The sequence below is a fragment of the Palaemon carinicauda genome, chromosome 25 (genome assembly GCF_036898095.1).
Source record: "Palaemon carinicauda isolate YSFRI2023 chromosome 25, ASM3689809v2, whole genome shotgun sequence".
In the NCBI taxonomy this organism is placed as follows: Eukaryota; Metazoa; Arthropoda; class Malacostraca; order Decapoda; family Palaemonidae; genus Palaemon; species Palaemon carinicauda.
In genome coordinates this window covers 11841219-11850231 of record NC_090749.1, presented here as the reverse complement: position 1 = coordinate 11850231, position 9013 = coordinate 11841219, and positions in this window count along the sequence as shown.

Genomic DNA, 9013 nt, shown 5'->3' with positions numbered 1-9013 from the left:
TTACGACTATAAAATTAAAATTCTGACCCAAAGAAAATTTTTTAAGGGAAATAAAATCGAAAAAAAAAAATGTAAAACAATATAATATATTAGCTAAAAATTTTGATGATATTCAATCAAAAAAGAAGCAAACAAAATTTTCCGACAAATAAACATCTAGAGGAATCATTACTCTGTGATAGTTCCTTAGTACGTAGTAATTTTGAAAGAAATGGGAAAAAACGAAAAAGTGGCAATCGCAGGAAAATCGAACACATACCTATATATACGCCATATCCGGGTAAAAAAAAGATAGGCATGGGTACCCAGATCATCTAGAAACACTTTCCAACACTATAAAAATATAAGGTTTGCGACACTACTTGCCAATTCCTTACGGTAACATGACTAAGCAAAAAAATGCAAAACAAATATAAAGGGGCACTCGCGGAAAAATGGCTAACATTCTAATATACGGCATTTCAGAAAAAAAAAAATTCAGCCACGTGCTAGGCAAACCATCAAGGCACATTTTACGACAAATAAACATCTAAATGAATCATTACTCTGTGATAGTTCCTTAGTACGTAGTAATTTTGAAAGAAATGGGAAAAAACGAAAAAATGGCAATCACAGGAAAATCGAACACATACCTATATATACGCCATATCTGGCTAAAAAAAGATAGGCATGGGTAGCCAGATCATCTAGAAACACTTTCTAACACTATAAAAATATAAGTTTTGCGACACTTCTTGCCAATTCCTTACGGTAAAATGACTAAGTAAAAAAATGAAAATCAAATAAAAAGGGGCACTCGCGGAAAAATGGCCAACATTTTATTATACGCATTTCAGAAAAAAAATTTCAGCCACGTGCTAGGCAAACCATCAAGGCACATTTTCCGATAAATAAACATCTAAATGAATCATTACTCTGTGATAGTTCCTTAGTACGTAGTAATTTTGTAAGAAATGGGAAAAAACGAAAAAATGGCAATCACCGTAAAATCGAACACATACCTATATATACGCTATATCTGGCTAAAAAAAATAGGCATGGGTAGCCAGATCATCTAGAAACAGTTTCCAACACTATAAAAATATAAGTTTTGCGACACTACTTGCCAATTCCTTACGGTAACATGACTAAGCAAAAAAAATGCAAAAGAAATAAAAAGGGGAACTCGCGGAAAAATGGCTAACATTCTAATATACGGCATCTCAGATAAAAAAAAAAAAAGACATGCACGTGTTAGCCCAACCATCAAGGCACACTATCTAACACATAAACATGAAAAAAAATCAATAATATGCAGCAATTCCCTACTACGTAGTAAATTTTTACAAATATTGAAAAAAAAAACAGAAATTGGCAACCGCAGTTAAATACCCAATATACCAATAACTACGTCGTATCTGACAAAAACAAAGTCACGCATGGGTAGCCAGATCATCTAGACACACTTTCCAACACTAAAAAAGCAAAAGTTTTACGACACTATTTGGCAATATCTTACGGAAAAATGACTTGGCAAAAAAATGAAAAAAAATGAAAAAGGGATACTCGCGGTAAAATGCCCAACATTCTAATATACGGCCTCTCAGATAAAAAAAAAAAAAGACATGCACGTGTTAGCCCAACCATCAAGGCACACTTTCTAACACATAAACATGAAAAAAAAATCAATAATATACGGCAATTCCTTACTACGTAGTAAATTTTTACAAATATTGAAAAAAAAAAACAGATCATCTAGACACACTCTCCAACACTAAAAAAGCAAAAGTTTTACGACACTATTTGGCAATATCTTACGGAAAAATGACTTGGCAAAAAAAAAATGAAAAAAAAAATGAAAAAGGGGCACTCGCGGTAAAATGGTCCTCGTGGTGATGAACGACATTTTAACTAAAAGAAAAATCATGCACATGGTAGCCAAACAATCCACCAAGACTTTCCACAACTGATAACCTATACAAGTTGCACCATTCTACGACAATTTCATAATACGTAATAACTTTGATAATTATGCAAATTACATTAGAAGGGTAAACTCGGTCGCGCTCGACCCCGACGCGTCTCAGAAACCGGGGGAGGAGTACAGCTACAGCAATGCACATCTGGACACTACTAGAGCGTGTACGCGATTCACCTGCAGGTCGATCACCCACAAATTCAGTCACGGGGGTGAGTCACGTGAGAAAAACCTGTTTTTTCTTTGACGCTCGGGGGCGCGGACGACCCACCGTACCGTTCCAGGGTTATAGACCAGGTCATACATGAACATGCAAACACATATTATAATACTTGCTGGAAACATTTAAATATAAAATTATAAATTACATAGCTATACATACATACATACAAATACACATACATATAATTTCGAAAGAGTTGGTCACACGGCATAATCATGGGTATAATTTTTTATTCATATGAGCATAATTGGAACAACAAATAATCGTTTAAGTACCAAATTATTCCTTGAAATTTCCTCCCTTTGCGGTCAGAATAAAAAAGGCCCTTATCTTATCAGGACTCATAAGTAACAGGAAAAAGCAAAAGCAACAAACAAATAAGGAAAATAGTCGTTTTGGAGAATAACTATATCGACGGATGAAGGTTTTAAATCATGTCATTGGAATAAAGGTTTATGAACGGAGAAACAGAGAGAGAGAGAGAGAGAGAGAGAGAGAGAGAGAGAGAGAGAGAGAGAGAGAGAGTCCGAATTAGGGTCATTTGATAGAGGCACATCACCTGCGTGGTTGTTTTGTAATGTTGTAACATCAAACGACTCTGAATGTTGTCATTGTCAAGATTACCGTATTTGGTTTTGGCTGTATTTATTAAATCATGTTGTTACTACTGATATTTGCATCAACTTCTACGAGGAATATCTTTTATCACTCGCTCAAGCTCAACACACAAAAAAACTATGACTAAACCATTCCCATTGCTTTGGAATGTCGGAATATTCCGTCAACATCATAATTGCTCATAACTGGATTCCAACATCCAATGTTCTGAGAATAAAACCGACATGAACTTTGAAAGCAAAAGAAGACTTAGTGTTTCAAAGTAGTTTTTCCATGTTCTGAATATCCTTTAATAACTTATGAACAGACAAGAACATTGGTGTCGTCTCATTTCCAAATGGTCAGGAGTTTCAAAGTGTTTTTTTCTTTGTTTGGAAGCTGAGTTAAGGTGAATTTTCTAGAATGAAATTACTGATTCTTTCTTTGTTAAGAAAATAGTTTTTCTTTGGTGAGGAGATTTAACCCTGGATAGGTACGGTGGGTCGTTGCGACCCCGAGCGTAAAAAAAAAACAGGTTTTTTTCCCGTGACTCACCCCCGTGACTGAATTTGTGGGTGATCGACCTGCAGGAGGTGTCTCCCCTACACGCTCTAGTAGTGTCCAGATGTGCATTGCTGTAGCTGTACTCCTTCCCCGATTTCTGAGACGCGTCGGGGTCGTTCGCGTCCGAGTTTACCCTTCTGAGGTAGTTTGCATAATTATCAAAGTTATTATGTATTATGAAATTGTCGTAGAATGGTGCAACTTGTATAGGTTATCAGTTGTGGAAAGTCTTGGTGGATTGTTTGGCTACCATGTGCATGTTTTTTTTTTTTAGTTAAAATGTCATTCATCACCACGAGGACCATTTTACCGCGAGTGCCCCTTTTTCATTTTTTTTCATTTTTTTGCCAAGTCATTTTTCCGTAAGATATTGCCAAATAGTGTCGTAAAACTTTTGCTTGTTTAGTGTTGGAAAGTGTGTCTAGATGATCTGGCTACCCATGCATGACTTTGTTTTTGTCAGATACGACGTAGTTATTGGTATATTGGGTATTTAACTGCGGTTACCAATTTCTGTTTTTTTTTCAATATTTGTAAAAATTACTACGTAGTAAGGAATTGCCGTATATTATTCATTTTTTTTCCAGGTTTATGTGTTAGAAAGTGTGCCTTGATGGTTGGGCTAACACGTGCATGTCTTTTTTTTTATCTGAGATGTCGTATATTAGAATGTCGGGCATTTTACCGCGAGTGTCCCTTTTTAATTTTTTTTAATTTTTTTGCCAAGTCATTTTTCCGTAAGATATTGCGAAATAGTGTCGTAAAACTTTTGCTTTTTTAATGTTGGAAAGTGTCTCTAGATGATCTGGTTACCCATGCGTGATTTTGTTTTTGTCAGATACGACGTAGTTATTGGTATATTGGGTATTTAACTGCGGTTGCCAATTTCTGTTTTTTTTAATATTTGTAAAAATTTACTACGTAGTAAGGAATTGCCGTATATTATTGATTTTTTTTTCATGTTTATGTGTTAGAAAGTGTGCCTTGATGGTTGGGCTAACACGTGCATGTCTTTTTTTTTTTATCTGAGATCTCGTATATTAGAATGTTGGGCATTTTTCCGCGAGTGCCCCTTTTTATTTGTTTTGCATTTTTTTGCTTAGTCATGTTACCGTAAGGAATTGGCAAGTAGTGTCGCAAAACTTATATTTTTATAGTGTTGGAAAGTGTTTCTAGATGATCTGGCTACCCATGCCTATTTTTTTTAGCCAGATATGGCGTATATATAAGTATGTGTTCGATTTTCCTGTGATTGTCCTTTTTTCGTTTTTTCCCATTTCTTTCAAAATTACTACGTACTAAGGAACTATCACAGAGTAATATTTCATTTATATGTTTATTTGTCGGAAAATATGCCTTGATGGTTTGCCTAGCACGTGGCTGAAATTTTTTTTTTCTGAAATGCCGTATATTAGAATGGCCATTTTTCCACGAGTGCCCCTTTTTATTTGTTTTGCATTTTTTTGCTTAGTCATGTTACCGTAAGGAATTGGCAAGTAGTGTCGCAAAACTTATATTTTTATAGTGTTGGAAAGTGTTTCTAGATGATCTGGCTACCCATGCCTATCTTTTTTTTAGCCAGATATGGCGTATATATAGGTATGTGTTCGATTTTCCGGTGATTGCCATTTTTTCGTTTTTTCCCAATTCTTTCAAAATTACTACGTACTAAGGAGCTATCACAGAGTAATGATTCCTCTAGATGTTTATTTGTCGGAAAATTTTGTTTACTTTTTTATTGATTGAATATCATCAAATTTTTTTAGCAAAAATATTGTTTTACATTTTTTTTTTCGATTTTATTTCCCTTCAAAAAAAATTTTTTGGGTCAGAATTTTAATTTTATAGTCGTAAAATAATCGACAATTATCCAGCAACCCACCATACAATTTTTATGCATATCCAATAATAATTAGATTAGTAAATAACACCTTGAAATTGACATACCCTTCCTACATTTCAAGTGGCAGATTAGGGAGTCTGAGTCAGTGTGGTTGGCGGCCATTTTGTGGACATATCCAAAGCGTAAGCTGCCCTATCTATATATATTCTTGTTCCCTATAGAATTTGTGATATTTTGGTATATTTTTACCTGCATAAATATCATATTATATATTAAATATATGTATTTTTTTACGAAATTTCCAAGTACTCAAAAAATTACCTTTAGATATGGCCCCTGATATAAATGTAATTTACAAAATAATGAAGATTTTTTTACATATTTCTATTTTAGGATAACATATGTTTATTCCCTAAAAAAAATAGCCACTTCCTATTTCATTTGGGTACCCAAAAAAATTCATGAAATTTGGACAATTTTTTTTGGCCAAAAAAAGTTACCCTTTTTTTCTCATTTCAGATCTTCACCTCCATGGGTCTGACTTCATCCAAAATACATCAAGATGTGTCCTAAACATTCAAGAATCAATTCCTAAAAGGATTTGTGTATATATGTATAAACTTTTTTTTATGAATTTTTGTCAGGTCTTTTTTTTCTACTTAATTTTTTAAAATATTTATAATAAATAGTTTTTCTGCAGATGAGTAGTATTTATCTTTACAGTTGTTTTAAGCATTCATTGAAGTTTTTTTTTGGCAAAAGAAAAAAGGAGGTTACTGCAAAAACTGATTTTTCAAGAATTTTTTTTGGCGTCGGGGTCGTTCGCGTCCGAGTATACCCTTAAAGGGGTGTCCGAGGAGCGTACCTATCCAGGGCTAAAAAGGATTCCTCTCCTTAGGCAAGATTAAGTATTTTTTATTTAAAAAGTTGAAAACAATTTTCAACTTCCCTGGAAATCCTCTTTTGGAATATGATGGGAAGAAACTTGAAATAGGTTTAGTTTTGAAGCAACATATAGTTACACTATTGTGATGAATGGCCTTCCTACCCCAGTCCCAGATCTTATGGCCAAAATTCCATGTAATTATCTTTCCTAGCGATCTCTTCTCAATAAGGATTGGAGAGGCTGAGTCGTGTCCCCAACGGCTTCAAATTACATCTTGCAAGAGACAAAACTCCCACGTCATTAAAATTGCACATTCATGATGCAATGGAATAGACTTAATTGCCTTTCATGTGGTTCATCACCTTTCAGGTTATTAATCCCATCTCTCTCTCTCTCTCTCTCTCTCTCTCTCTCTCTCTCTCTCTCTCTCCTGTGGATATCTATGCACGTACAAGCGTCCTTTAGCTACCAAATCATTGAATTCTCTTCATCCTAAAAGATCAGTTCCTCGTCTCAAACAGCTCAGAGACTTACACTTAAAATTCAAATTCTTTCCATTCTAAAGAAAAAAAAGTTCAATTATTCTGAAAATTCCCCAAGAAATTCTTTTGACCAGATTAGCTTCATTTATGGAGAAAACAGATTTACCTGACCACAGAACCACCAGAGGTCTAAGAAAGATGAAATAGTGTCCATCAGGCACCCGGTGTAAACAGGGTACTTTCATCGCTTGCAACTTTTTCTTCCAGGCAGAATAAAAGTGAAGGATACATAAATTTACAAAGGTCAGTTTAGATATGAAATCAAGTATATCAAAACATTCTTTTTATGAATAAGAAATTGAGTTCGTTTTTAATCTCCAAGTGCTTATATGTAGTAGTAGTAGTAGTAGTAGTAGTAGTAGTGATACTATAATTGTAAAGTGAACTTTGAGTACACACACCTTTTTCATTCCAACAACAAATGTATTCCTTTGTTGTTAGAGAAAGATAGAACTGGAAAATTCTTTTCACTTGCAATAGGATTTGGCTTTACGGAAAAAAATACTTTGTTCGTTGAAGAGGGCAAAAGTTTGACCAGTAAATACTGAATAAGTAGCAAACAACTTTTGGTGATATCTGATATAAAGTCACAGAAACATCTATTGCATACAATATTCCAATAGAGTTTTCATTTTCGTATTTTGGGGTCGGATTTCAAAATTTGAGAATGCGACTGCGATATATTCTGAAAAATTCTAGTGAAAATATTTGATTGTTTTCATACTTCCGTTGCGGTATGTCAATAGATCTTCAAGATATTTACTGTCAGCAATGTTAAAGTATTACACATTAAACGCTATTGTTAGATTGATATTTGTGCTTGTTGTCTTTTTCCTCTTGATAGTATCAAATAAATGGCGTTTGCTCCAAAGGACATTGTTCATAAACAAGATTGGGAAATGGATTTCAAATTGATCTGTGTTTCATATCCGACACTTGAGCTTTGATCAATATGCATCATCTGCTACTTGGGAGTTGTAAGCAAGACCTTCATTGAAACAGGTTAAGCGTGTGCATGATATCCATTTAATCATTTTCATAGAAACATTTACTTTATGAATTAGGCTAAAGCAAAAGATTGAGGTACGCACATAATTTCATCTAACTAAAACTTTTCATGATAAAAGGTGATAGATGTTTGCTTTTAACAACTTACTTTGAAGAGGAAAATCCCAACACAGACATTTCAAAGATAATCTATAAGGAAAGAATTCTAATACGAAGACAAAAAGGAAAATATCGTACTACAACTAAAATAGAATGTGACATGTTCAACAAATGCTCGTGCCTTTTTGCTTCGATAACTAAATGGTTTTAAAGCATAAAAGTTTCATGAGTTTGGTTGACAAGGGAGGAAATTCTTAATAAATTGAACTAAATGGAGAATGAGGAAAGGATCGGATGGAATAAGAAACAGAACAAACATGATCTGGTTCAAAGTTTGTTTCCTGGAATGATCCGCATTGGACAATGCTTTGACTATGTTTCCCTCTCAGAAGAGTCAATCAATATAACATAATGCTTTCACCATGTAAATTGTGGTCAAAGTATTTCTTTTTTTTTATTTCAGTTGGTACCCACTTTTTACGAAACTATACACTAAAGAAAATTATATTGTATAAATTTAAAAGAATATGTAACTTTCACTTCTTGTTCATTGTAATTGTTACATGCAGTCGACCGAATTTGATTAACAAACATTCACAGGATATTCTTTGAACATCAAATATCTTAGTAATTAGAAACAGATGGATATAAGATATTCTTTCCGGCATTTTTCATCCTATTTATCAATTACATTTATTTCATGAATTTCTAAAAGTACTTCATGTGACACCTAAGTTTAAGGATAAAAATTCTTGCATAAATTCTTTTAACTTCTGCATGTTTCTGTTTTATGCAGCACATTTTCGAATTATTAAAAACTTTGATTTGTCTTATCTATTTGAACAAATAAATGAATATTTCATTATCAAAATTATTTTTTAATGAATTCTAAATTCATGATTCAGATTAATCTCAAAATAATCCTACTTCATTGAAGCCGTCCATTTTGTTATGGGTTAAGTTCAATTACGGTCTTTACTTCACAATCTTTATCTCTTCACCTTTTATAAAAATGTTCAGCCTAGCTTGCACCATTGCCCATCCCATCGGCCTTCCTTTCCGGAGAATCTTTCTGAAAACAGGTTTATAGTAACACTCTTTTTCATTGAATTTTAATATAAAGTTTGACGAATTAAACGAATTTTACTTTAGAAAAATTTTTTTTTCTTTAAAGAAAAGTTCCACGATATCTTTATTCATTTTGTTCCAGAGAATATTGGATTTGTTATTACAGACATTCACCGGCATTACAACATATATCATTACTTTATAAGCTTAAAACACACACACATAC